This window comes from Lampetra planeri, chromosome 12 (genome assembly GCF_965212315.1).
Source record: "Lampetra planeri chromosome 12, kcLamPlan1.2.h2, whole genome shotgun sequence".
Lineage (NCBI taxonomy): Eukaryota > Metazoa > Chordata > Hyperoartia > Petromyzontiformes > Petromyzontidae > Lampetra > Lampetra planeri.
Window position 1 is genome coordinate 8,993,478 of NC_136118.1, and position 25,981 is coordinate 9,019,458.

Consider the following 25,981-nt stretch of genomic DNA (forward strand, 5'->3'; position numbering starts at 1 on the left):
CCAATTGCTTAATGGTGGCAAGCAATCATCTGACCCATAGGTGGCAGCCATCTCAAGCCAGAGGACGAGAGGACTCTAGCCGCCACGCATATAAAGGATTTATAGTGAAAAACTTTGTTTTTACGGGTTAATTTTTTTACATATCCCATCAGTTACACGATCGTCTGGTTGTGAATTATTTGCGTCAAACTCAGACCAATATCTAATAGAGGGCCTTGTCTATAATACCCAGCAGTTTGGACAAGCCAAACACTGTTGATGAGAATGATTGTGAAAACCGTCCAGCGATTGCTGCTGAAATAAAATCAATCCCAGAAGATCGTGTGGCTGATGGGATGTGTTAAAAAAATATGTTGTTTCTTTAAGGGGAGAGGCAGATATGAGTGGGAGGCATATTGTCCACTCATTTAGAGTGAGCATAGGGTTCTACATAAGACTGGGGCTGACGATTCCATGTGAAATATACAATACTCTATCACTGTTATGTGTTACTTTTATTGTGTTTTTTTTCGGATACGTTCGGTTCTTTTTTATTATTTGCTCTTGTGCACACCTGCCAACGCGAATCGCATTTTTTTAAATATATGTATTTCCCAAACTAAACAGATTTGTCAATAACACATCATTTGAAAATAAAAAAAAATATTTACAATATGCGACATTTTGGGCAATGGCCCCATCTTCAGAGCACATATAAAGACCGATAATTTTGAGAAATTGTATAGAAAACATTTTATTTCAAACATCATGCAGTACACGTCTCTCACCGTTCTCTACACACTCATGTAGTCTTTTAAACTCATCTGCGAGACGCAGAGCCATTGCGTTCACAGCATTCAATCATCCGTTGAGAAGAAAGTCAGAAAGAAGGCCATTCGAAATCAGTGGTGTGCCTATACATGGATCATCGTGTACATTAAACATAGTGGGTCAGGGACACAGAAAATACTTCCGAACCTACAACACCACATCCAGGTGTACACATCTCAATATTACTTTGGCTACTAGTCGCGTGCCTACTGCAGTCTTACTCGCGACCCAGAAAATCGTGAAAAGTTAAATCTTGAGTTTACTGAAGCAGGAATATCGTTGCTAACACAGCAGTGTAGCGTTCCACAATCGACGAGGGTTTGGTTTAACATGTTAAACACATAATATTGAACAAAAAAAATGTGTCCATTTACTGTAAACAAATGTTGGACTCGTGTTTTAATGGAAAAAAAATTGAAGAATAAAACTGGACTGGTTTAAAATAATCTTGAGTCTCATCACTGTGTGGCCTGTCAGAAAACATTATATAAAGTACAAATGGGGTTTTAATTAGGAATGGAAGGAATAATTACATTCATACAAATGAAATATTCCTCTTGCCATTCATTGCACCCTGAATTATTTAACTCAAATTTACTGTACTGTATTTAAACAAACACATCATTCAGGACGTTGACATCTTATCCTGGTCGTCAGCAGGATACATTTCAGAAGCATATATGGAAGAAAAAGTGGTATTCATCCTATTTGTTGCATTTTTATTGAATAACATTCACTCTATTCATTTTTTTGCCAGAAAAAGTTATACTCTTGGAGTGAGAGTAGTTGGTAACCCAATCAGATATTTATGACATTACAATATTCCTGTATAATCTATTTTTGAAAAGTATAAAATCACTGATATTTAACATTTCTCCTCCTTCTAGCGCAGAGCCCTGCATCAAGGTATTAAAAACATCAAACATAATTCTCCTGTCTTAAGTGTGATTATTATTTAATGAGGTATATATATTTTTTATTTCAGTCGTGTTCATATTATATACTTTTTTATTCGAATTTGGCTCGTATCAAACGCTTCTTCTTTACATGGCTGACGTTGATGCAGAGCAACAGCTATAATTTTACGTTGAGGACGTTGAGCCAGATGATTGTATCAGGCGTAGCGGAGTGGTGTTGTATCGCTGTGTTGATACCTGCTGCGTATTTGTGAATCGGGCATTGCATCGTTGTATGTTCCATCGTCCGTTCTGTGGGTGGTGACCCGAGTCGTTGTACACTGACCGGAAAGTTTTCCATTTTCCATTTGTGGATCATCATCAAGTATCTGCATCTGCTGCTGCCACGGTTTGTGCGAATAACGGATTAGGGTTGTTGCCCATAATCTTGGCGAAAGATCGAAGCCGGAGATCTTCTGCGTCGGGAATTCAAGTGCTGTTAAAGCAGTACGAAAAATCGATCGGACCGATGATGAGAAAATAAACTCAGGACATAAAATAAATATCTTCACAAAATCCCGCTGTCTCACATGGTTGGTTTCCTGGCCTCTGAATTGCTCCGTTTTTATGCCCCCAATGATCTACGTGTATATATGATTCACTGCGCGAGGTTCCATAGCAATGGATATTAAACAACTTGTTGTCCCATGCAAAGTTTGATATATATTTTTGACACTTCTTAAGGGTTTGATTTCAGTTAGTTATTGTTGCTTTAATATTAAACTCAACATAAATGCATTTATATGTATTTTTTTCCAAACCAATATCAATACAAAAACAGGTCTGTATCTTTCACTTTCGCTGCCTCCTACAGCGTGCATTTAAAAAAAATAACAAAGACATGTAAATTTAGATATTATAGTCACGAGGATACGTTTTAAAGCAGGTATATTACTTATGTTAACGACTGTTGAGCCGAATGAGCAAACATCTTCAACACGTAATAAACGCAGAGCCAGCGAGTATACTACACAGTTCTGCCGTGGTGTACAATACCAATAAACATGTTGTGGTTTTAGTACAGACCGTTGCCAATCCACTGCTGGATGAAAGCTCATGCTGTGTCGCCCATGGGGATTCTTAGACCATCAAACTTATTCTTGATAATGCAATTGTGTAAGTGTAAATGATTCCTGGCTGATGTAAATGGGCATGCCCTCACAGTTAAAGAAATGTAATTTTCAATATAATGGTCTCCCTGTTAATGAAAATATTATCTCTATATTCATAGCAATGTGATTTTTTGCCCTATTGGCATCAACAATATAATTACCATACACAATTGCCATTGTAAATGTATTATCATGTTCCCTAAATAAGTAAATGGCTATAGTGTCCCCATATTCATGAAATGTATATCGTTTTCAACATAGAGGTATATTATTAATGATATTCATTAATTGTTTTAAAGTACTGTACTGTATTTACAATTCACATGCCTATTTAAACACCGGTCATAACATTAAAAAATTGTCATCGTTCAACCATGGTGTTAAGTGTAATCTCCATCTCTTATTCTGCACTCTCTCTAGCCTCTGTTTTTGTTAGTTTGGAAAAGGGCCATTACCCGAAACGTCGCCAAAAATAAATTAGACTTTTAAATCCAGTGTTATTGACAAATGAGCCGAGTTATTTTTTTCCGTTCGTTAATTTATCTTGTGCACCACTGCCAACGCAACAGCATCGCCGAACCGTTTCTTTAATAGCCGTGAAGGTTGACTGAGCCCGAGCGCAAGCCATCACACAGCGTGGCCTCTGAGTCCGAATGGGTAAATGCAAAAGTGGCTGCGCGCGTGCGCGCTACCAAATGCAACGAGACGCCCCCTGCCGCGTAGCTGTCCGCGGAGCTCGCACGTGGTGCCTGCGCCAACGCGACATCGCCGCCACGTGCGTCAGAAGGCGACTGCGAAAGGGGTGATTCTAAAATGTATTGTAACTTTCGATTTAAAGCTTTCGTGACTGCAGGGATTTATCTTCTTGGTTCTTTCGGTAAAGTCACGTAGAATGAATAAAATAATAAAAATAAAACATAATAAAATAATTCTCACGACGCAAGCAGCCGTCATCAGGTGAAGAACAGGTCTGTCTTAAGACAGACCTGTTCTTCAGACAGACCTGTTCTTCACCTGAGGACGGCTGCTTGCGTTGTGGCCGAAACGTCGTGAGAATTATTTTATTGTTTTATTTTTATTATTTTCATTCTACGTGACTTTACCGAAAGAACCAAGAAGATGTATTGTAACCTTATAGGGTATTGTAATTAGTATTCTTTGGGTCTAAATTCACGTAGATAGGTTCGAAGGAAAATAGAAACTATCTACGTAGATAGGTTCGAAGGAAAATAGAAACTTATCTACACAAATAATATGAATTCCTGAAATCACGAAAACTTTAAGTCTCAAGGTATTGTAATAATTATTGTTTTTAACGCGGCGTTAATATCGCACGATTGAACCGTCAGTGTCGGCCTAAAATAGCCCAGGTCGTCTTTAAATCCTAACACGTATTAAAGGGTTTAATGCATTCGCAATCGTCACATGCAGCATAACATCAATCGTACGACTATTGTGGGATATGTTTAAAAGTACAAATTTACGGTTTACTTTTAAATGAAGACTTTACTTTTGGGACTTCAGCCGATAAACGTGCGTTTTTGTTGTTGTTGCAAAGTTAACTTCCACGTGTATATAAATGCCGCTGTACTGTAATAATGTCCGAGGAGAGCGACGCGATACGCACTGTGCTATTGTCGCTCACGGCTCTCATCAGTGGCGCACGATATCTGAACTGCACCTCTTGGGCCCCCCCCCCATCCCCACCACGGTCACCAACCTCGCATAGACCAGCGCGGTGAAGTATGGTCATTGGCGGGCAGGCCACCCATTCCTGGTTTGTAGGACTAACAAGTAAAGTCTGTTCTCATATAACGCGATTAATGTCTTCGGCGACACTTTAACAACAAAAATACCGCGACTGAGTGAACAGAAAGTCGTGCTTCTCCATGCTTCTCGATGCTTCTGGGTGCTTCTCGGTGCTGCTGGGTGCTTCTCGGTGCTGCTGGGTGCTTCTCGGTGCTGCTGGGTGCTTCTCGGTGCTGCTGGGTGCTTCTCGGTGCTGCTGGATGATTCGCCATGCTTCTAGATGCTTCTCTGTGCTGCTAGATGCTTGATAATTGTTTTTTACCCTTTTATCTGGAAACAAAACTGACGCTTTTTTTTACAAGGAGTCATATTTGCATTGACCACAATACCTGCGTCGGAATGCAAACAAAAAACATAACTCTGATGATGTATGCACTGTCCTTGAAATTGATTGATCCACACCCGATACGAGGAAGCCAACTGGAGCTATGCACTCTTTCAGTTATCGAGGTTGAAAACTCATTCTTTTACAAACTACTTTTTGCTGTCCCTCCGCACCTCTGTTTTGGCACGGTAGGATACGTACGGTGCAAAAGAAGTTCACCATAGTACCCGATGGATATTGTGTAAAGTAACGATGCACACTCATAGCTTTGAATGCCACCCACGCCATGTCCACACACTATGGACAGAAGATCTTTCTCACGCCAAAATGGATGCATTGATTCGAACGCATACGTATACAAATATTGACACGTGCGAGGATGTGCATTATACTGTACGAGTTACTCGTTTGAGGCTGAGTCGACCTAGGGGAGGCCCAGGAGCGGTTGAAATAATCGTCACCGGTGGTGGCCATGAGCGGGAATCGAACTCGGGTCGCCGGGTTGGTAGCGCAGCGCGCTACCCACTACACTACAATGCGTTACGCTTCCACGTGCGCGGGTCACGTGACAGATGTGACGTCACAGATCACTTGCCGTCCAAACAAACGCATGCTTGAGCTCCCCCCCCCCCCAAAACACAAAGGTGTATTTTTAAAAATTTTGCATGGTGTACAGTCTGGAAAGTACCCACATGGCAAATTTCAAGTTTGTTGCATGTCGGGAAGTACGCTAAACATTTTGAACAGACATAATCACAACTTTTCCTTTTATATATATGGAGATTTGTTACTTTATTTCGCTATTCCTTGTTGCATGGCAAATTCGCCGATCTGACCAGGGTGAGGCGCTGTGTTAACATCTGCATTGGGCTGTATGGCTCATCACTTCGTGTGAATTATTCATTCATATGTTCTGGTGACAGTACCGTTGAGTGGGGTTTTCCTGCCCTCATTTACATCATTTTCAGTGTCATTGTTAAAACTGGCCAAAAATCGCGCTTTCAAAAATATATCATTTAGATTCAATTTGTTAAGTGGATTTATTGGAGGCGACTTTTGTTTTGCTTTGGACAGTATTGTCTTCAGAATCACTCATTTTATACTCTTTATCAATTTTCATTTCCTAGACATCTGTCCGGAGGGACATTACTAAAAACGAAACATGTCCAACAGGAGATCTACTATGGAGATGTAGTCATGAAATCGGCTTACTGAGAAGTTGCTAGATGGATTGCATAGCAGGCCTGTGAGGACAAGGCAATGGGTTGGGTAGGCCTTCAATCTGGCAGTGGATTGATCATTGCTGACTATGATTTGGATGCAGCAGCAGCAACCCTTTAAAAGCTTCAGATGCCAACTTGTGTAGGCCTAGGTTTTATAAATATATAAAAATGTAGCCACCAAATTGTGGGACCTCAACATTAAAAGTGTTCCTTTTCGTATTTTGACAATTATACGCACAGGCTCAAATATGTTTTACCAAATGTAAACTTTATAGCCGTTGTTTAACGTTATCTAGAAATGGCATCACTCAGAACTGTGAATTACTCGATTATGAAAATGCATTTCGGAAAATGTAAATTACATTTAGCTCATGAAATGTCATCATTTCTAAACTAAACTACTATTTACAATTTGTTAATGTCTAATGTGAAATTCCATTGTTTTTTTTTATTAAGTTCACTATCCTTTGTTGATGTATAATGGAACACAATCCGTGCACTGAATTGATTTAATGACAGTTACATTTTAATGTTCAGCCTGTGACAAGGATACGCCATTGCTTGATGAATTTAGGAGCCACATTAAATAACTAAATAATGTTAACCTGTTTGTAATGCGTCTATGTCTCCCGTAGATTTTTTAAAATGTCAGTGAGGAATTTTGCAATGTTTTTTTTTCAGCCTATCAAAGCATACACATTTCACGTCACCTAAAAACGTTCAAACACTTACAGCCGGCGCACGCGAAAAACATTTTTTTTCCCTTCTCACAACTTTTCCACATTTTCATTCCGTGCTCTTGAACGTCTGACTAATCAGCCCAGGCATCTCATGTGAATTAGCGCCGACGTTTAGGATTATTGATGGCATTTCATCACGATGGGACCCGGAGTGGTTAATGTTGCTGAGTGTCTCCTCTTGACGGTAATGTTGCCATCTTAAAGGTTTGAAAGCGAGTGCGTACGGGCTTGACGTTCTCACAGTGCATAAGTGGTGTCAGTTCAACCCCCTTCTGAACTCCACCACTTGACGTGTTGCTTTTAATTCATTTGTGGAATGAGAAGGGTCTCTTGGGCATACCATGCAGCACATGTTTGTTTAAACAAAGCCCACTTACTGGAAGTGAAAGCGTTAATAGGCACTCACATTAGCAGTTTGGTCTGCGTTTGTACAGCAATACCGACTCCTCGTCTTGCGCTAGAATTCCTAAATGCGCAAGTGGCTTTGACCCAAACTACAGTAGTGACAAGTGGTCGATGATTTTTCGTCTTGTTAGCGAGTGGCTCGCAGAGCCTGAATGCTTTGTATTGATGGTAATGTCACTTTTGGGATGTTTGGTCAAATGTTAGCTTTTAGATTTTGTGAATTTACGTTGTATTTCTCTAAATTGATTCGTTTTGTGGTACAGAGCATTTAAACAAAAAACATTTAACAATTTTGACATGAATCGGTGATGACGTGTAAGGCTGGAATTTTGCAGGTTGTTTCTGGGCTTTTACCTAAAACTCTGTGCATTCAGTCCAACATTACGTGATGTCTTGGAGGTTATTGAATCATCATTTGCAGCATGGACATGATGAGCTACGACGTGTCCCTTTGGCCCTATCCGAGGATTTCCGAGGTTAAATTATGATTAATCACCACAGGGTTAATGGTAAGGGTCTCTTGATGTGCCATGTTTTACGTGGCGTGGTGCAGGATTTGTCTGAGTTATAAATCGGGCCATGTCTGATTTTATGGAATTTGACATTGTGTTTTGTAAGAGTGCTTTGCTTTGTATTCGCTTGTGTAGCCCACGTCTCCCTTAAAAGAGACTCACAATCCCATTGGACTCTCATCTATTGCCAATCCACTGCTGGGTGAAGGTCTGCCGCATGCCATATCGGTTATGGGGGCCGTTTAACCATACCTCACTCAGTCAGTGCAGGGTTGATGAGGGGAAAAGCCCAGGATCCGGTTAAGATGCCACTCGCCACTGATGTTAGTCGTGGCCAGGAATCAATAGCCAGCTCGCTGGGTTTCACCGTGCTACCGCTCCACCCCAATGGTCTCTTGTTTATAAATACACATTATTATCGTTGTCTCTGTCCCGTAATACATTCTCCCACTGCTAAGCAAAGCTGGGATAATGGGAGAGCTGCCCAGAGTGGTCGACCCCACCAGGTGTCGCTGCTACGATGCGTTCCGTCTCGTTCCGCGCACGGACACGGTTCGCGGGCCGTGATGACATCACAATTGCATACCTGCCTTTAGGAGGGACGATGCGTTCCACGGTTAATGTCAAACACCTGTGCTCTCTTTAAATGGCTGTTGTGGCTCGTGCGCAGGTGTGGGACATAAATTGCAGAGTGCGCCAATTCTTGAAAGGGGTGTATACGTAAGCCTGTGCCAGAAAGTTGTCAGGTATATGAAGGCCACAGTACTCTATCTAGAGTGATAAGAGGGTTCATACTGGGTCAGGTCGAGAACAAATGCAGTGTGCATTTGTTAATGTGCTCAATTTTTTTTTCTCTCTTGCAGAGTGTCCCATGCAACAACTTCCTGCAAAACAGCCTTGGGACTCGGTTGACGACGTTTTGGGTAAATCACTTTTAATATTAACATATTATTGAAAAACCTTGGATATTCATTTCGATGGGTTTATCTTACAGAGTTATTGCTATTGAAATGTATTAAAATATAGTTTCAGAAACGAGTTATCATCACTTGATTCTTGTAGGATGATGTGATTGATGTCCATTAACAGTGCGTATGAAAACAAGACAGCTGGATGCATTTTAAATGTGAGTGACGTTTATTATTGTTAACGTGTTTGTGTACATTTGAATAAAAATTGAGTTTCTGTAATAGGTTTTGGTGACAAGTTGTATAATGCGGGAGAAACAAGAAATGTGATATTTTTTTTAAATGGCAAGTTATAGCGTAACTCTGTTTTGATTCAAAATGAGGCATTAGGGTAGAACCTGAATTTAAATTAAAATATTATCTACATCTAGCAAGAACACCACAAGGATCGAACCTCTGCCGACTTTTTACATCTTTCTTTTTCTTCTCGTACTATTTCAGCTATTGATAAAACATAAAATTCTTAAGAAAATTAATAAACCGAAGGCAGAAGGTACTTTTTAAAAAAAAATACATCTATTGTACGTCGGTGACAATGAGTACGATGAGAATTCGGTTTCGGAGAGAAAGGAATGTGTGGAAGAGGATGGTTTGCCGCTCGCAGCAGTAAAAAAAAAAGGACTGCCACGGTGCTTGCTACATTATTTCCACGCGATCAAAGGCGGGGGGGGGGGACACTGATCAAAACATCTTGGGTGTTCTCGGTCATCCTCCACTAGATTTTCCCACCAGCACTGGACCTCCATCGGCCGAGGCAGGAGTCTGTAATAGAATCCCCCTCTAATCAGCGTGGAGAATTGTCATTATTTCCACCAACCGCGTCACTATTTCAACCTTTTTTGTGTGTATTTATTATTTATTATGAATGCATTTTTTTTTCACGGTGGTGCAATGGCTAGCACACTGGGGTGTGAACCCCCGTGACCTGATTTTGATTCCTAGCCGCGGCGAACATCAGTGGCAAGTGATATCTGAACCTGTCCCTTAGAGCTCCCTTCACCAACCTGTAGACACCCACCACGACTCACCCAGTGTGGGGAGGGCTTCATTTAGCAGTGAATTTGCCAAATGATGTCATTTAGAAATAATTGTAAATTGACTCATGACATAAAAATTCAGATGACAAAAATTTTTTATGTTCAAGGCTTCTCCATCGGTTTCATTTGTATTGCCAATGAGATGTTCCATCGTTGAACTTACAAGACCTTTACAAAGTTGATACATTTAGACATGTTTCTATAAACTAATTTTTTCACCAAGCTTTTTGTTAATGCTTTGAAGAGAGGCCCTTGCCTAACACACAAATATATCTGCATATTCTAAATGTGTGTACCAAACTTCCATATTCTGTATACCTACACTGAACTTATATATGAAACCACTCTACCATTGAGCTTGAAGATGAGAGTTTTAATCAAAGTATAGTAAATGTTCGAAATCAACTTGTTGGCATCTAAGGAGTTATGGCTTCCACTAAATTGGTCAATGATGCAGGATGCGGTAATATTACCCGTCATGTCCTGGATCAGAAACGTGGATATTGATGAAGGAATGGGAACAAAAGCTGAAAAGTGTTCAACGGAGCGTGGAGCGGTGCACGCTTGGAATTACACTGCGATACAGGAAAAGAAACACGTGAATTCGAGAACACATGCAAATTGGAGACGTCACGTTGACTGTCAGGGAAATGAAGTGGGATGGGGTAGGACACCACGCTCGAAGGGATGATGGCCCGTGGTTGAGACTAACAATGGAGTGGTAGCCAAAGTAAAGGGCACAACCTCGGAGGACGATTCACTGTGGAGATGGTGCGATGAATTCAGCTCGGGTGCAGGTGCAGATGGATTGATTAACACTGGTCAACAAAAAAAAAACTTTTTTTTCTGGCCTGGACTTTTGCAGCTGTTTTAGACTAATTTCAGGGTGCTGATTCCAAATCTGATCTCAGATTTGCTCTATCACATCATTTTTATGCTATCGGCATACCCCATTTTCATTGATTTTACCCGAAATTAACTCTGTCACTTATGATTGCAAGATGTTGCGAGTCAGTGACTGTTTTAGTGTTAAAATATGGTGCTGTATTTTTAGGATAGTGTGTTTATAATATCATTTTATGTAGATATCCACATTTATTTCATCTTTTCCTTCTGCAGTTTTTATTGAAAATGCAATATTTGATATCTAAAAAACCTGATGTGATAGACAAAAACTGATGCCAGATTTGGAATCAGCACCCCTTATGCCAGAAAAAGTGTGTTGACCAGTGTTATAGCATTGCCAGACCATGGAAGATGTTAGCGGCTTGCAGAGGCCTCACCCAGCACTGGATAGACCATGGCTTATGATGACGTTGATTGTCATGTGTGTTGATAGTTTTTTGCTCTTTTGTGCAATCGAAAAGAAACATCATTGTGGTTTCGTCTTAAGCCACCATTACGATAAATGTAAGTAAATGTGGCTGACTGAACTATTATTCTGTTTTGATGGGGTTTTTGTAAATCTTAATTTCCATATTTAATATTTCGTAGCTTGTGCTATCAAAAGCAAATTATTAAACGGTACAATATTTTTTTCAACATTTATATTCCTGAATGCATCAGTACTTTTTCTAATTCAATCAACAACATTTCTTATGAATACAGACATACTGTGAATACGGACATACTGTAAATGCGGAATTCGGCAGCTGTGTTCGGTGTATCACATCTGTGTGCGCTGAGATGGAACGCATTTTGATGCTCTCACCGTTGCAGAACTGATGGATGTTCCTGTATTTTCCGGTACATGGTATTTTGTGTACAATTTGCACGGGTGTATATACAGTTTGACATGTTGCCAATTTGTTAAGTTAAATGTGTTTACAACTATCATAGGTGACATATTTTGGGTGTCTGAAAAAGTTTGTGACGCTATTGCAAGGAATACAAAAGTAAATGAACCACTATCACAACAATTATATTGCAATTGTCAGCATGCTTTCCTGAGTAATTGACAAACGCACAGACACACGTGGCCACCACAATTAATGTAACAGCAGGTTTTAAAGCACGCACATGTTGCGGTTTTAATTGTTTTTTTAACGACTTATTCCCACCATTACATTGTTTAATTTGCTTGGTTCTTTCGGTAAAGTCACGTAGAAGGGAAATAATACAATAATAAAAATAAAACATAATACAAAAATTCTCACGACGTTTTGGCCACAACGCAAGCAGCCGTCCTCAGGTGAAGAACAGTTCTGTCGGGAAGGCGCCCCTTCCCCCCTCCAACCCAGCTTAAATATACGCTGCCAAGCCTGGTGGTGCCCATTCAGACGCTGTCTTCCCGACAGACCTGTTCTTCACCTGAGGACGGCTGCTTGCGTTGTGGCCGAAACATCGTGAGAATTATTTTATTATGTTTTATTTTTATTATTTTATTATTTCCCTTCTACGTGACTTTACCGAAAGAACAAAGAAGATGAATCCCTGCAGTCACGAAAGCTTTAAATCGAGATTGTTTAATTTGTCGTAGCTTTTTTCATTTGCACATTGTCACATTGGCACGCGTTGATTGTTACCTCTACATTTTAAACGCCAGCACGTGCACGATTTCGAAAATGGACGACGAAACTTTTCCGACGATCAACTTTTCTTCTGCGCCGGGATTGATGCCCAATTGGCCACTAATCTCTAGGACGCCGCCTGGACGAAGGCGCGCTGCGGAATTGCCGCGCACCGCACGCACGCGGCTCCTGCGCCATAAGCTTCGTGCGAAAGCCGATCCCAAATAGCTTTTTAATGACACTCTGCTTCATTTAGCCCTTAATAAGCCGCTCGCATCGACGTGTCCGGCGCGCGAAATGAAGTGCGACCACGGCCACTGTTGGGACGGGTGGGGGGTACGGCGAGTTTGTTGTGGGGGGCTGGAGGAGGAGGGGGGGGGTAGAGGCGGGGAGGGGCAGGGAGTGATGGGGGTGGGGTAGTTAGTAGTTGGTGGTGGGGGATGATTGGTTGGTGGTTGGTGGTGGTGGAGGGGAGGGGGAAAGAGGGGGCGTAAGGAGTGGGTGGGGAGGGGGATGCAAAGAGGGGGGTAAGGAGTGGTTGGGGGGGGGGGGTAAGGAGTGGTGGGGGGGGCGTAAGGAGTGGGTGGGGAGTGGGATGGAAAGAGGGGGCGTAAGGAGTGTTTGGGGGGGGTAAGGAGTGGTTGGGGGGGCGTCAGTGAGTGGTTGGGACGTGCTGGGGGGGGGGGTCAGTGAGTGGTTGGGACGTGCTGGGGGGGGGGGGTCAGTGAGTGGTTGGGACATGGTGGTGGGGGGGGGTCAGTGAGTGGTTGGGACGTGCTGGGGGGGGGGTCAGTGAGTGGTTGGGACATGGTGGTGGGGGGGGGGGGGGTCAGTGAGTGGTTGGGACGTGCTGGGGGGGGGGGGTCAGTGAGTGGTTGGGACATGGTGGTGGGGGGGGGGGGGTCAGTGAGTGGTTGGGACGTGCTGGGGGGGGGGTCAGTGAGTGGTTGGGACATGGTGGTGGGGGGGGGGGGTCAGTGAGTGGTTGGGACGTGCTGGGGGGGGGGTCAGTGAGTGGTTGGGACATGGTGGTGGGGGGGGTCAGTGAGTGGTTGGGACGTGCTGGGGGGGGGTCAGTGAGTGGTTGGGACGTGCTGGGGGGGAGGGGTCAGTGAGTGGTTGGGACGTGCTGGGGGGGGGGGGTCAGTGAGTGGTTGGGACATGGTGGTGGTGGGGGGGGGGGGTCAGTGAGTGGTTGGGACGTGGTGCTGGGGGGGCGTCAGTGAGTGGTTGGGACATGGTGGTGGTGGGGGGGGGGGGGGTCAGTGAGTGGTTGGGACGTGCTGGGGGGGGGGGGGGTCAGTGAGTGGTTGGGACATGGTGGTGGTGGGGGGGGGGGGTCAGTGAGTCGTTGGGACGTGGTGGTGGTGGGTGGGGTCAGTGAGTGGTGGTGGGGGGGGGTCAGTGAGTGGTGGTGGGGAGGGGCACGACCGCGACCTTTCCCAGGCCGCTCTGCCTGCACTCAGCGGCCGTCCAGGCGAGGCGCAGCCCCCGGTGGTCCGCCAGCTCCCCCGGCCCCCCCCCCCGAGTTCCCGCGGCAACGGCTGCTGCTCGGGGCGACCGTTCCGCACATTAGAGGACACACAGCCGTGAAGCCTCACTCTATGGGATTACTGCAGGGTTATGATGTAGGTCAGGGATTAAAGCGGAGTGCGGAGAGAAGAACTGCGTGTAGTCTTTCTTTATTCGTCGACGGAGAGCTTCGTCGGTTGTTTTGTTTCTCCGTTGCTGTTGCTGCTGGATGGCTTTGCGCTGTAAAGTAAAAAAGGCCACGCGGTTGTGACCCGGCCCCCCCGGGAATCATAGCGGCCACTGTGGTGGGTGCACAACAGTGGCAATAATCTGCACGGAGCAAAATTGTGGCCAGTGATTGCAAATTAAAACTTGCGGCGTGGAAAAAAAAATCGTTCAAGGATCTATACCGTACGACGTGTCGCAAGTGGGCTAATATTTATGAAAATAAAAAAAATCCTCGTAGTTATTCCATTTTCAGTTCGTCGTTTAGATTTGCTGCTCTTCATATGAAGCTATAATCATTTATTCTTTGGTTCTTTCCGTAAAGTCACGTAGGTATAAAAATAAAATAAAAATAACATCACGACGTTTTGATCGCAACACAAGCGGTCGTCCGCAGGTGGGAAAAACCGTTTGTAAAGATAATTTTACAGAAGTTTATATTTACGTAGCAATTCATGCACGTACTCAGTACAGTGCTGTACTTATTTTTGTTTGTCTTAAATCAAATACTCCAAGACTGTATATCCTGTAATATTCTACATTATCCTGTTGATTTCATAATTTTAAACATTTCATCCGTTGTAGCTATGCTACGGAAATAACGAATAATTACATCCCTTTGTCAATCTACAGCTGGGTGAAGGCCTCCCCATGCCATGGCGGTTTTGGGATAAATTTTCCATTCTTTACCCTGCTTGGTGAGGTTTGAAGGGGTAGCCCCAGAACCAGTTCAGATGTCACGCCCCTCCGATGTTTTATCATCGCCCAGAACCAGTTCAGATGTCACGTCCCACCGATGTTCGGCATGGCCGGGAATGAAACACCAACGGCTGTCTAAATTGACGTTGCAGGTAGATGGACTGCAAAGTTTTCTCCTAATTTAGCTTCTGGGTTAATGGCCCGCGTGTCATTCGACGTGGATACATTTGAGCGCCTGGGCTTTGGCTGACCGAGGTTTCCCAATGCGCGGGGGGTACGGGCGGGTGCATGTGTAAGTACTGTATGTAGAACTTCTTTCGCACCGTACGTATGGTTTGCTTGGCAAAGGCCCTGGTCCAAATCTCGTCTCGAGGTCCGGATTGGGAGCCGTTAACCCCCTTCTGGGCATGCAGGGCCCAGGCTCCTTAACTACTCATTGCCCTCTGCTGCTGCTGCTGCTGCCCGCCCGCTACATCGAGACCCACATCTGGATGGAGTCTAGATTCCTGGGAGTGCTCACTATGCTGCGACAAGCTGTGTACGTTTTATGTAAGGAATCCCGAATATGTTATGTGTTGTCATGCAGAACTATTATTTATCATCGTCATCATCGGCCACGATCAATCGTGTGCAGGAGCTAGATGGATCGTTGCATTGCGTGACCGTGAGAGATTGGCAGGGCCCGGGGAGGCCTTCATCCAGCGGTCGGGGTGTTAATGATGCCTCCCCACCCACCCCTGACTAGTTTATGAATTGTCACTTTCGATTAAATAATTAATTTAAACATTGCGATCATCTTATCGGTCTCCAACGACCGCAGGAGCCACATGGACCTATTACAACGTATGAACAAATGCAAAAGCATGCACCGTATTGCATATGCAATGCGATTGATGCATCATTACATCTCTGCTGAGCACTTTTTGGTTGTCTGGTCCTGCTATTATAATTGCGACTTATTTTTGTTGAAGTCTAACCCATTGTCAATCTACTGCTGGATGAAGGCCACCTAGTGCTGTATCAATCATATGGGGTTCTTCGACCATACTTCTCCACGCTGGTCATTGTGGGATAGGAAGGGTGTGTGGGAAGGCCAGAGCCAGTTCTGATATCACTCGCCATTTGTCTTAGCCGTGGCCACAAATCACCCGGATTCAATAGCTCAATGCGCTAACCACTTCGCCACCACTCCTCCGTCCTGCCAGCGTTAGACATCTGCAAATGGCACCCTCTGCTGGACTGAGCAATGGTAATGCCAACAGGAAAACTGGATAACGTCTGGTGCGTACAATGGAAAGCGTTTTGGACAATGCTCCTGTCCCACATGACCATGGGTGAATGAAGCCATCAGTAGCAGACTGTTAAAGAAAAGCTGGCATTTGTCATCAGTGGCAGGCACACACCGGGGTGTAAGAGAGCATTAGGAGGCTCGTGAGCTGAGCTGTCATCATCCAAGCGGGATAGTTTTGCTGCTGAACCAGCGAGGCTGAAATTTCCAGCAGTATCCCGAGACCCGCAACTCGGTTAACTGAGAGTCGCTCTGGCTCTGAGTGCGTCACGGTGGAAGAGAGAAATTGCGTCGAGTTGTGATGCGAAGAAGCAATTGCTCACATGATTCATTCAGTACAGTAATTGTTATACTGGGATGTTAGTGCCGGACAAGTGAACGGTTTTAAAGAAGAAATTAGTTAATTTACTTTGAGCAGTGCCATCTTGTGGACAAATTATCGGTGATTCCAATTGTAGAGTTTTCCGTCTGTGCAGAAATCAGATAATACCTTTTGGGATATTGCTGACGTTTTATGTTCGGTAACCTTTGGAGTGTGTTTGTAAAATTAATGACCATGTCAATATAATTTTTTTTCTAATTTACCATTAAAATAGTCATTTAATAGCTTGTCACATACGTGCGCTATAGGCATGTCATTAATAAAGATATTCAAAGTTGATTTAATGCCAAAGCGGTTCTGTTATAGCCAGCAAACACCTCGTTAAACCCTCTCAGGCGACGCATACAAGGCTCATAGAGCCAGACTAAGTCACTCTCAACAGAACAATTGCGTTTACATCGCGCCTCACAAAAACGGGGTTACCGGAGGGCGGGTGGTGGGGGGGGGGATTACAGGCGCGCGCCTCGTTCAGATGATGTTGCACACCTCGCGCCGTTTTGCCCTTCTGTCAGACGGGTGCGTTTATTACAGTGGCAACACGGGTTTGGATGGGCTCATAAAGACCCGACGGCAGGCTCAGCGCGTTTGATCCGTGGCGACAAAGCGGGTGCGGAGCGCCGGGCTCTGTGTGCGGCTCTGTCTCTCCTGAAATCCTGAGTGACAGTGTTGACATCGGGCTTGGGATCAAACCGCGGGGGGCAAGGGCTAACAGTTATTATCTGTTTCGAGGCCTACCACCGGCCGCCCAAGGGATTTGAAACATTTACATTTGTTTTCGCCACAAAATCTGTTCAAAGCTGTACAAAGGTCTGTCAGTGTGGCCCTGATGAAAACACAATGGGCCTGACAGTCGGCCAAATTAAGTCTTCCCACACAAACGCTTGAAACTGATGCCCGGGTTGCAAGGAAAACTCCGGGGCATTTTATTTTGGGTCCTCATCTTTTTTTTATGGGTTTCCCCGAGAATGGGCTGTGTTGTGCCGCATGACGGTGCTGCTTCTATTTTGTGCGCCCGCGTATTTCGTTTCGCTTTGTTATTGTGCGCTGATAAAGCATGGGAGCACAGTGCACAGGTAGCAAAGAAGTGAACTATTTGTGTGTGTTCAGCATTGTGCTTAATGCTAATGTGTTAGTGCAACCATGCATCAGAGTGCAAGTGGGAAAGTATTGTATTCCCCATGAGAATTTTGCGTGTAAATGTATAGAAACCAATCTGGGCTGTTGAAGTTGTACAGGAAATAATTGTACATTTTCATTGCTTATTTTAACATATAAATGGGCATTCCAACAAATCGAGCAACCGCAGAGTCAAAATAATTTCAACTCGTGTGACGCGCCGCACAATGTTTGCTTGCTCACGCACAGCGAGCATGACTGAGGTGCAAGGAGGAACCACAGATGAAGTGGAAGACAGCCATGAGGTGACCTTGTACCAAATTCCCCAATCCCCCAAAAATGCTGCCATCCTCTAGCATGCAGGCGTTATCAGTCAATTAATGACGAGTGCTTACATGCGGGAGGAAACCAGAGCACCCGAAAAAAATCCACGGGTGAGAGGGGGCAACACGAACCACCACCCAGGCCGAAAATGCACATGGGTTGCATATTGAAGGTTATTATCCATAGTGTTAAAAACATGGCTTGTTTGTGGAGTAATTTGACGCCTGTACAGGTAACGGAAAGCATCATCACCAGAGTGGATGAAGAAGTTTGGTTGAGAATGTCTGACACCATGACATCTTATGATAATTCTCCCTGATTATTGGTTGACATGATATGCCTGATTAAACTTCGGACTGATTCACATTCCCTCCTAATTGGTTGACACACTATACCAGATTGAAAAGCGGGTATAGTACGAATAATTGCCGATGCTTTTTGAACATCTGAAATGTACTTTCGACATGGTGAAACTACTAACATGCACATTTTCGCTACCGCGTTTTATGAATGAAAAATAAATAAAGGGCTTACAGAGAGTCATTAACACGCTCGCTTTTCGTGATCCCGCGAAGCACATTGCACTGGGATGAGCAGATGTTCACCAAACGCTGCCAGTCGCGGCTCACCGAGGGAATACACATTGGCACCGTGAAATACACACTCGGTTTGCAGATCACCGCAGGCAGAAATTGGCCGGAATGGACGGCACAAAAGCGTTTGTCCACCTCAGGGCCCTGCCTGAGAGCCATGTCTGATTGCTGCCTCCGCATTTCTGTTACCCCTTTGCCACCGTTAATCCAATTTGCTATGTGTGGGGGCGATGCGCATAAACATTGCTCTCTTTTCTCGGCCGCTGCTCATCCCCACCCACGCACGCTCGCTCACACACAGCCCGTGCTTCCCGGCTCTGCCACGTTTCAGCATGACAATGGGCGCTGATGGTCAGCCTGGTTTATTAGAGGCAGCGCGGGGACCCTCTGGGTAGTGCGGAGGTGTGAATGAAAGGGGATGTGATACACAACACGTGGCTATAGCTCAGGGGAATATTTTTTTTTTATCTCGTAGGAGAAGGATTGGAGAAGGGGATAAAAAAAGGGGAAAGCAGGCTGGGCCGGGGGCAGGGAAGAGGGGGAGGAGGGCGTGAGGTCCAGGGTTCATGTAGAGCCTCCTGCAAACCCGGGCTTTCATCGAAGGGGCTTTGCATCAGATTTGACATGGCTTAGCCCGGAATTAAATCCGGGGGCCTCCTTTCTCCTATCTGGAGCAGTGAAACGCATCTTTATCCGCAAAGGGTCAAAGTGGTCAGTTGAAGTTGAGTCAAGAATGTGAACTTAGTGGCTCTCGGAGCCTAAGCTGAAGAGAATCGGCTGAACTTTGGTCCACGGTCATTATTGTTAGTGCGGTAAACCTTGCACCCTCCCGTGGGGACTGCTGAATAACGCACCTCCGCGCCACCGCCGCCGATGAGACGTTGGTTAAAGCGGCGTCGTTACTTTTGAGAATGCGCGTTCATTTGCACACGGCTGACCCCACGCAACAACACCGGGGTCGGTGTATCACAAAGGACACCGCCCCCCCCCCCCTCTCAATTGCCGACCGTCACCTGGGCTCGCAGATTTTTTGCGTCGGCGTTTCTCGCCACGGCCTCCAAGCAGATAAAACCGGCCGAGCCCTCCCGTGTTGCTCGTAGGCGGGTAGCAACAAGGTTTTAGCCCCGTGGAAACTACGTATATCTGTGTGACGCTTACATCTGCGTTCCTATGCGTGCGTGCGTGTTGTGTTGTGTGTGTGTGTGATGTGTGTGTTTTTTGTTACGCTTGTGTTATGATGGTAGTGCTTGTGTGCCGTGTGCCACCATCGCCGATGCTTTGGGCTCAGAGCTGTGATGCAGGTTCACAATGGTAACAATAGCTCCTGATGAGAGAGATCGCTTGTGTTATGCTGGGAATGTGCGGTGAAAGCCTACCTTAGCTTTGAAGTTTTAAGAGAGGGCTGGAACACCTTCAAAGTGAATGCAATAAACCTTCCACCCAATAATCCACAGATTATAAATTTTGCTCGTGGCTGGCAGAAACACTTCTTATTTAATGCGAACGTTGTTGTGGAGAGTCGGGGCATAATTATATTTATTTTTATTTGTCTTATTACTCCCAAGAGTTTTGATATCTATTAAAGTTGCATTACTATTTCATTTCATTCAGATGCGCATTTATAGCGCTTGTTAAAAAGTCTGTCGTTTTTCTTCCATTTCAGTTGCGTTTGATCGCGGTTTTATTTGTTGCACACAAGATAAGCACAGCAGTTAATGTCTGTAAATTGTACGACACTCAATCAAACATGGCTTGTTTTTGCACAGATCTGGTTAAGATGCATGCTGGTTAGTAAGGGCGGCTGCGCTGATGTAGCGTTGTGTCGATTATTATCGATTCTTAAGCTCACGAATACACACGTCAGGTCGAGGTGCTGAGGAATCGACGTTCTTCGGTTCGCAGATATTTTATGCGATGGGGTTCACCTGATCCGCGAATTCACGAGAAGCTGCTACAGTCGCCAGATTATTGATATCCATCGCAAGCTTCAATCGCGACAGTTGAATTAAAGCCTAGGGACAGACGTATGTGCAATTTAATTTAATAGTCACGCGTGATCACGGATTCATTCGTGTTGATTGTATGCGTCGATTTGACATCTGACACATTTGCCCTTTTTACACAGCTGTAGTTGAAGTTGGCGCGTCGCGCCCTCTGCTGCCATTGCATTGTTCGCAGCTCATTGGAGTACGCGTTACTACCGTTTAATATCATGGGCACCACACGGTATACATGTTTTACGTGCTTTACTGTTTTCATACGGAACTTAACAAAATTAACTGCTAGAATCATGATTCGGATGACCTCACAAACTCGCTCGGTGGCTCACACCCTGATTGCTTCGCGGGTCCTTTAAACATATGGGTAAGCAATTTATTCAACGGTTCGTAGCGCTGTGTTTTGGTGAACTGCAGTCTACACAGCTTGTCAGCAGCGTCGTCATCATCGTCGTCAACGTAGGGGCACGTGCGCGTCTTGGAAATGTTTAAAAAACGGTAATTTTAAAGTTGAAAATAGATATAATTACCAGTGTGCCTCCATCATTATCATCGCCATCATCGTCAGCATTATCATTGTCGGTTTTTTTCAGCAGCAGCAGCAGCACCATCGTCACTACTCTTTGGTTATTTCGGTCCAGTCACTTAGGTAGAAAATTTAAATGAAACAAATAATAATATATCACCATAGTCATTGTCTATGATATGGACGAATATAATCACACGGCCACATAAAAGCATAGTATATGGTAGTCATAGGTTGTTTATGACGATGAGTGAGAGATGATGGATACACGTGTGAAAGTTGTATGCTGTCACGTGTAAAATTCCTACGGCATGCAAAGCAAAACTTTAATAAACGAACCATCAAACAGTTTCAAAACAGGAAAAGTATAGAAAAGGAGAGACAAACACGTAGCCTTGGACACACACAACTATTCAGAGTGCTCGCTACTGCATACGTATGAGTGTAAATTTGTATATAAAATACACGTCTGACACCATTATTTGAGGCCTTGTCCGTCAGCTCTTGTGCAATATATATGTTCGCACGAAGGCACAGATCACTCGCTGAGCAGAGACGACTGCCAGGGTAACTGCTCTTGACAAGAACCAATTTGTGTGAGAGTCGGCTGGCCAGAACCATACCTCACTGCCATTCCCTTGCCACTAGTGATGTTTACACTGCTGGATATGCCCTCTCTTTTGAGTGAGTCAATCTAAGGAGGCACACCCGAAGGAATTTCAGGAATAAATTCACCTCTGCTTGATTAACTTGAGCAAGGCATGATATCATTAAGAGGCCAAGGCTTTGGATTTGGGTTATGTTTTTTTGGGTCCCTGACCCTCTGCTCATGATCAACAAGGATCTTCATGATTTTGGGCAGGTCCTGATAAACCCTGCGTGGCTGGGAGCCAGAGCCATTTCCTGTTCACCTTGGGGTACGGCAGGAATGTACTCTGGTTCCGACACTTTAATATATTTTTTTAAGCACGTACTTTTGTACAGATACAATGGCTGATCAATTTCCGGGGGTGGATTCAAGGTTAGCTCCCTACCGATTATCCATGTTATTTATGCTGATAATCTGGTAATTGCCGCCCACTCTGAGAAGGAGTTGGATACACTGAAGCTGGAACTTGGAGCTGGAGTAAAACACCTGCTTGGATACTCTGTGTCATGAAACACTCCATAGCTGGGTGGTGTGCTCATGACTATGTACGCCTTTTAATCTGAATTTATCTTGCGGAATTATTGTCTAAGCGGCAACGTAATGCTGTGTTTCGTGTCTGCGTGGCTACAATCAGGCCCTCTCTTCTGTGTTCTTCCAATATTTGAACCTCTTCATGAGAACACCTGCTCTGGCTTGAAGAATTCAGGCTGACCTACCTACGATTCATCCTCGGTTTAAACAGGCCGAATTGCATGAGCAGCTCACAGATCCCCGAAAGATCTGGACATTGTTCCATCAGTGAGCTCCGACAGGCGGGGAAGTGTTGGCTGGGTCTCATAGCCCGCATGCCCCAGCAGCTTTTGTTTGGCCTGATTGAGGGAACTAAACGTGCATCACGGATAAAAGGAGTGAAGTGCTGATAAGCCCAGGAGGAGTTAGAACTCGGTGGACTTGGCAATGGCTGGTATGAGCAGTGTCAAGGTTGGCATCTGCAAAGGGGGCTCGTGCATCATGCGGTTGAGCAATGCGCACAGCGTCGATTAGACCGCCAACAGCTAAACCACCACATGTAGTCACAGTGGAGAGTGCAAATGGTATATCTACCAGTCGTCTCAGCCTGTGAAGTGTAACACCTTGTTCTATCCCCTAACCTCTGGCCAGCGAGCCTTTGACAGTTCACATACCCTCAAAGTGTACCTAGGATGGAAAAAATACCACAATGAAGTGACCACCACTTCATGGTGAATGGCGGCTGCTGTTGTTTGTGAAAGCGCACATGTCCATGTGAGTATATGGGGATTAGTGGTGCCGTGGTTAGCTCACTGCACCACAAACCCGGCAATTTCTATTCAGTTCACGGCCATGGTTAACATCAGTGACAAGTGACGTCTGAACTTTCTGGGTCTCCGCTAGGTCAACTCGGCCTTAAGAAATGCTCACTAACAGCACTTGCCTCAGCAGTCAATGTAGGCTATACGGTGAATCTTTGTCTTTCGTGTATAAAGTCAAATCGACACCTGCAAACCCTTTAACTCGCCGCTAAGAGAGAAAAAAAAAAATCACAAATAGGATGTTCGTCCGAAAGGGGAAAATTACACGGCGCGCATAGCTGCGCATGAGCGATGGCTTTTGATTCGGATTCAAAGGGAGGGCAATGATCTCGCGCTGAAGGTGGCCACGGCCGTAAATCGTCGGGCAGCTCACGAGCAAGCAGCGCGGGCGCCGGCGGGGGTGAGCGCAGGCGGCCGCAAGCACGCGTGACGTCTAACGAGCGTGCACATGAAAGGCCCGGAGCCTCCCTCCGGCACGCACGGCACAGCTCCAGCAACTCGCCCCCCCCCCTCCCCGTCACAGGGCGCACCCTGGCAAGTGTAGGTTCCCGTCGTCGGTGCGTTATTAAGCGAGGACCAGTTTTCCGTGGCCCGAATGTGTTTCAAAAATGAGGGGGGTTTTTGGGAGAAAAAAAATCCATCAGCCCTCGCCCCCCCCCCCCCCCACTAATTATTTTTTTGATTGTGCTATCAAGTCATGTCGTGTGAGCGTATTCGTCCGGGTCTCTCGCAGAGAAGTATGACCCTTCATCTTAGAGAACGGCCCACGGAAGAAGATACTGCAGTCACCTCTGAGATCCGGTTTTAGTGATCTCTGGCCCACACAGTGCAGCGGGCAGCACTTTCCCAAAAACTTTGCCACTGAGAACCACGTTACTCGTGTGACCGTCAGCGCTCGATATTTTACACCTCGCAGCTGGAATTAAGCCAGAATCGGTGACTGTGCTCAAACCTATACTATAAATCTACACTGGACTTGCTACACTTGAGAACCGAGTTTAATCACAGTCGGCTGCCTGGATTCAAACCCAGGGTTTTTGCAGTGTCCAGCTCAGCGATCTGACCTCAGCGACCCAGTCACCTCCATCCTCGCAAGTCGTCGATGCACCTGTCGTACCGTGTGTGATCTGTCTCGGCAGCACGGTGGTTCGAGCTTGCGGCTCTCAATCGGAAGGTTGCGAGTTTGAATCCCAGTTGTTGAGTATTAAAGTAGCTTTCTATCCCCCGAGCGGATAGTAAAATGAGTTACCGCATCGTGGCACATTGTTGACTCGCTTTGATTGTCGCGCTCAAAAAGTTCAGTTTTTGTAAATTCTGCGAAAGCCTTCGTGCCCTTGCCATAAGAATGTACAGTTTCCACCACTACATCAGAGCTTTTGGCAGTAGATGAGCTCTTTCTTGTGCTCATATTATCCGGAATGCCATGTTGACCCTTTTGACCTTTATATTGTGTGATCCCTTTTGGGCTACTATCGCTCACAGTATATACACCACTGTGACATTCTGCACGAACTGTTTTTTTTTGTTTTAGCCACAAAAAATCCTGAATTCTCTTTTGTTTTGGAATCTTGATGTATTATTTATGCTAAATAATTGTAAATATTGATCCTTAATATTCACATCATGCAAAAATCGGAAACAGCATATAAAAATGCGTACAATTTTTTACTGTTTTTAATGTTTCTTTTTATTGATTACATTTTATTTTCTTATTTTATATATGTGCACGTCTGAAATTTCTTTAACTAAAACACACACAGGTGCACATTAATCCAGAACACGCTTCCCAAAAAGACGTAGCCCGGAAAACAGCAATCGGCATTATCTCTTGAGACACGAACCCACGCAACACTTCCAGTGGGGGGCTTTAAATATCCCTTTAAGTTGTTTTGGCATTACGATGTTTTGGCAGAATGCACGCCAAGTTACGTGGCAACAAAAACGAAAACGTAAACAGATAAACAAGGTGATTAGCCATCTGCCTCCCACCTCCCGCATCCCCTTATTGTGGTTTGGCACCATCACAAAGACACGCTGCCCACTTCCTAATTCTTCATGGCGCCTCTTACGTCCCGGCCTCTTCACTTAATAAAGTAGCGCGTGACGTGGACTTTAGTTCCAAGGTGAAGAGGGAGGGCTTCACACTTGGAGTAACCCAAAGGGGCAAGGAGGGATGCGCGTGGGTCAGAGACCGAATTAGAATCAAAGACGAGGCACTCGAGGTGAAAACAAAACAAGGGGAGAAGCCATTAGAGAGAGAGCCACGGCCATGGGAGGGAGGGAGGGAATGTGTGTGTGTGTGCGCGGCGGACGAGCGAGCGAGCGAGCGAAAGACGGGGCCGTAACGTCCGGACGTTATGACGTTTGGTCGCAACTATGGGGATTTTTTTTTTTTTAAACTACCGTTGGGTTACAGATGGCAGATATTTATAGAAGTGACAAAATTAAAGTGCAACTCATCTTCATCGACCGAGCGTCAAGCTCCCACATTTGGAAATTTCCTTCGACCATGATGCTTCCCCTACGTGGAATGGAATTGCGTCCCTCTTATGTTTAAAATTCGTCCCCACTGGGAACTTGGACTCGTTCCTTGTTGAATACGAATGTAAGTGCTTTCAAACAATGCATTGTAAGTCATTTAAATATATCTTGCTTCATAATTTCCCTTTGAAATGTTAATATGCCATTGCTATTAACACTTTATGTTCTCCCAGGTCTCGCTTGACAAGGAGATTCTTCGTCTCAATGGGCCCCCTTCAACCCCCCACATAAAGTTACCCCCATGATCGTGGAGGTCTTCACCCAGCAGTGGATTGACAAAGGTCTGTGAATTATAAATATTGAATTCGTATACTCTCAATGAGCTCTTAACTGTCTCTTCAATAAAGCACATTTATGGATGGAGAGTTATGCTGTTCAAGTCCAGGCTCAA

The 25,981-nt window shown here is 44.9% G+C and overlaps 1 long non-coding RNA gene across 1 annotated transcript; it reads left to right on the forward strand.

The window, feature by feature from the left end:
• The first annotated feature begins 3,887 nt into the window (after nucleotides 1-3,887).
• On the forward strand, nucleotides 3,888-25,865 carry LOC144721830 (uncharacterized). Its single transcript, XR_013585984.1, has 3 exons — nucleotides 3,888-4,169; nucleotides 8,756-8,815; nucleotides 25,764-25,865. It is a non-coding gene; the product is annotated as an uncharacterized LOC144721830 (long non-coding RNA).
• The last annotated feature ends 116 nt before the right edge of the window (nucleotides 25,866-25,981 follow it).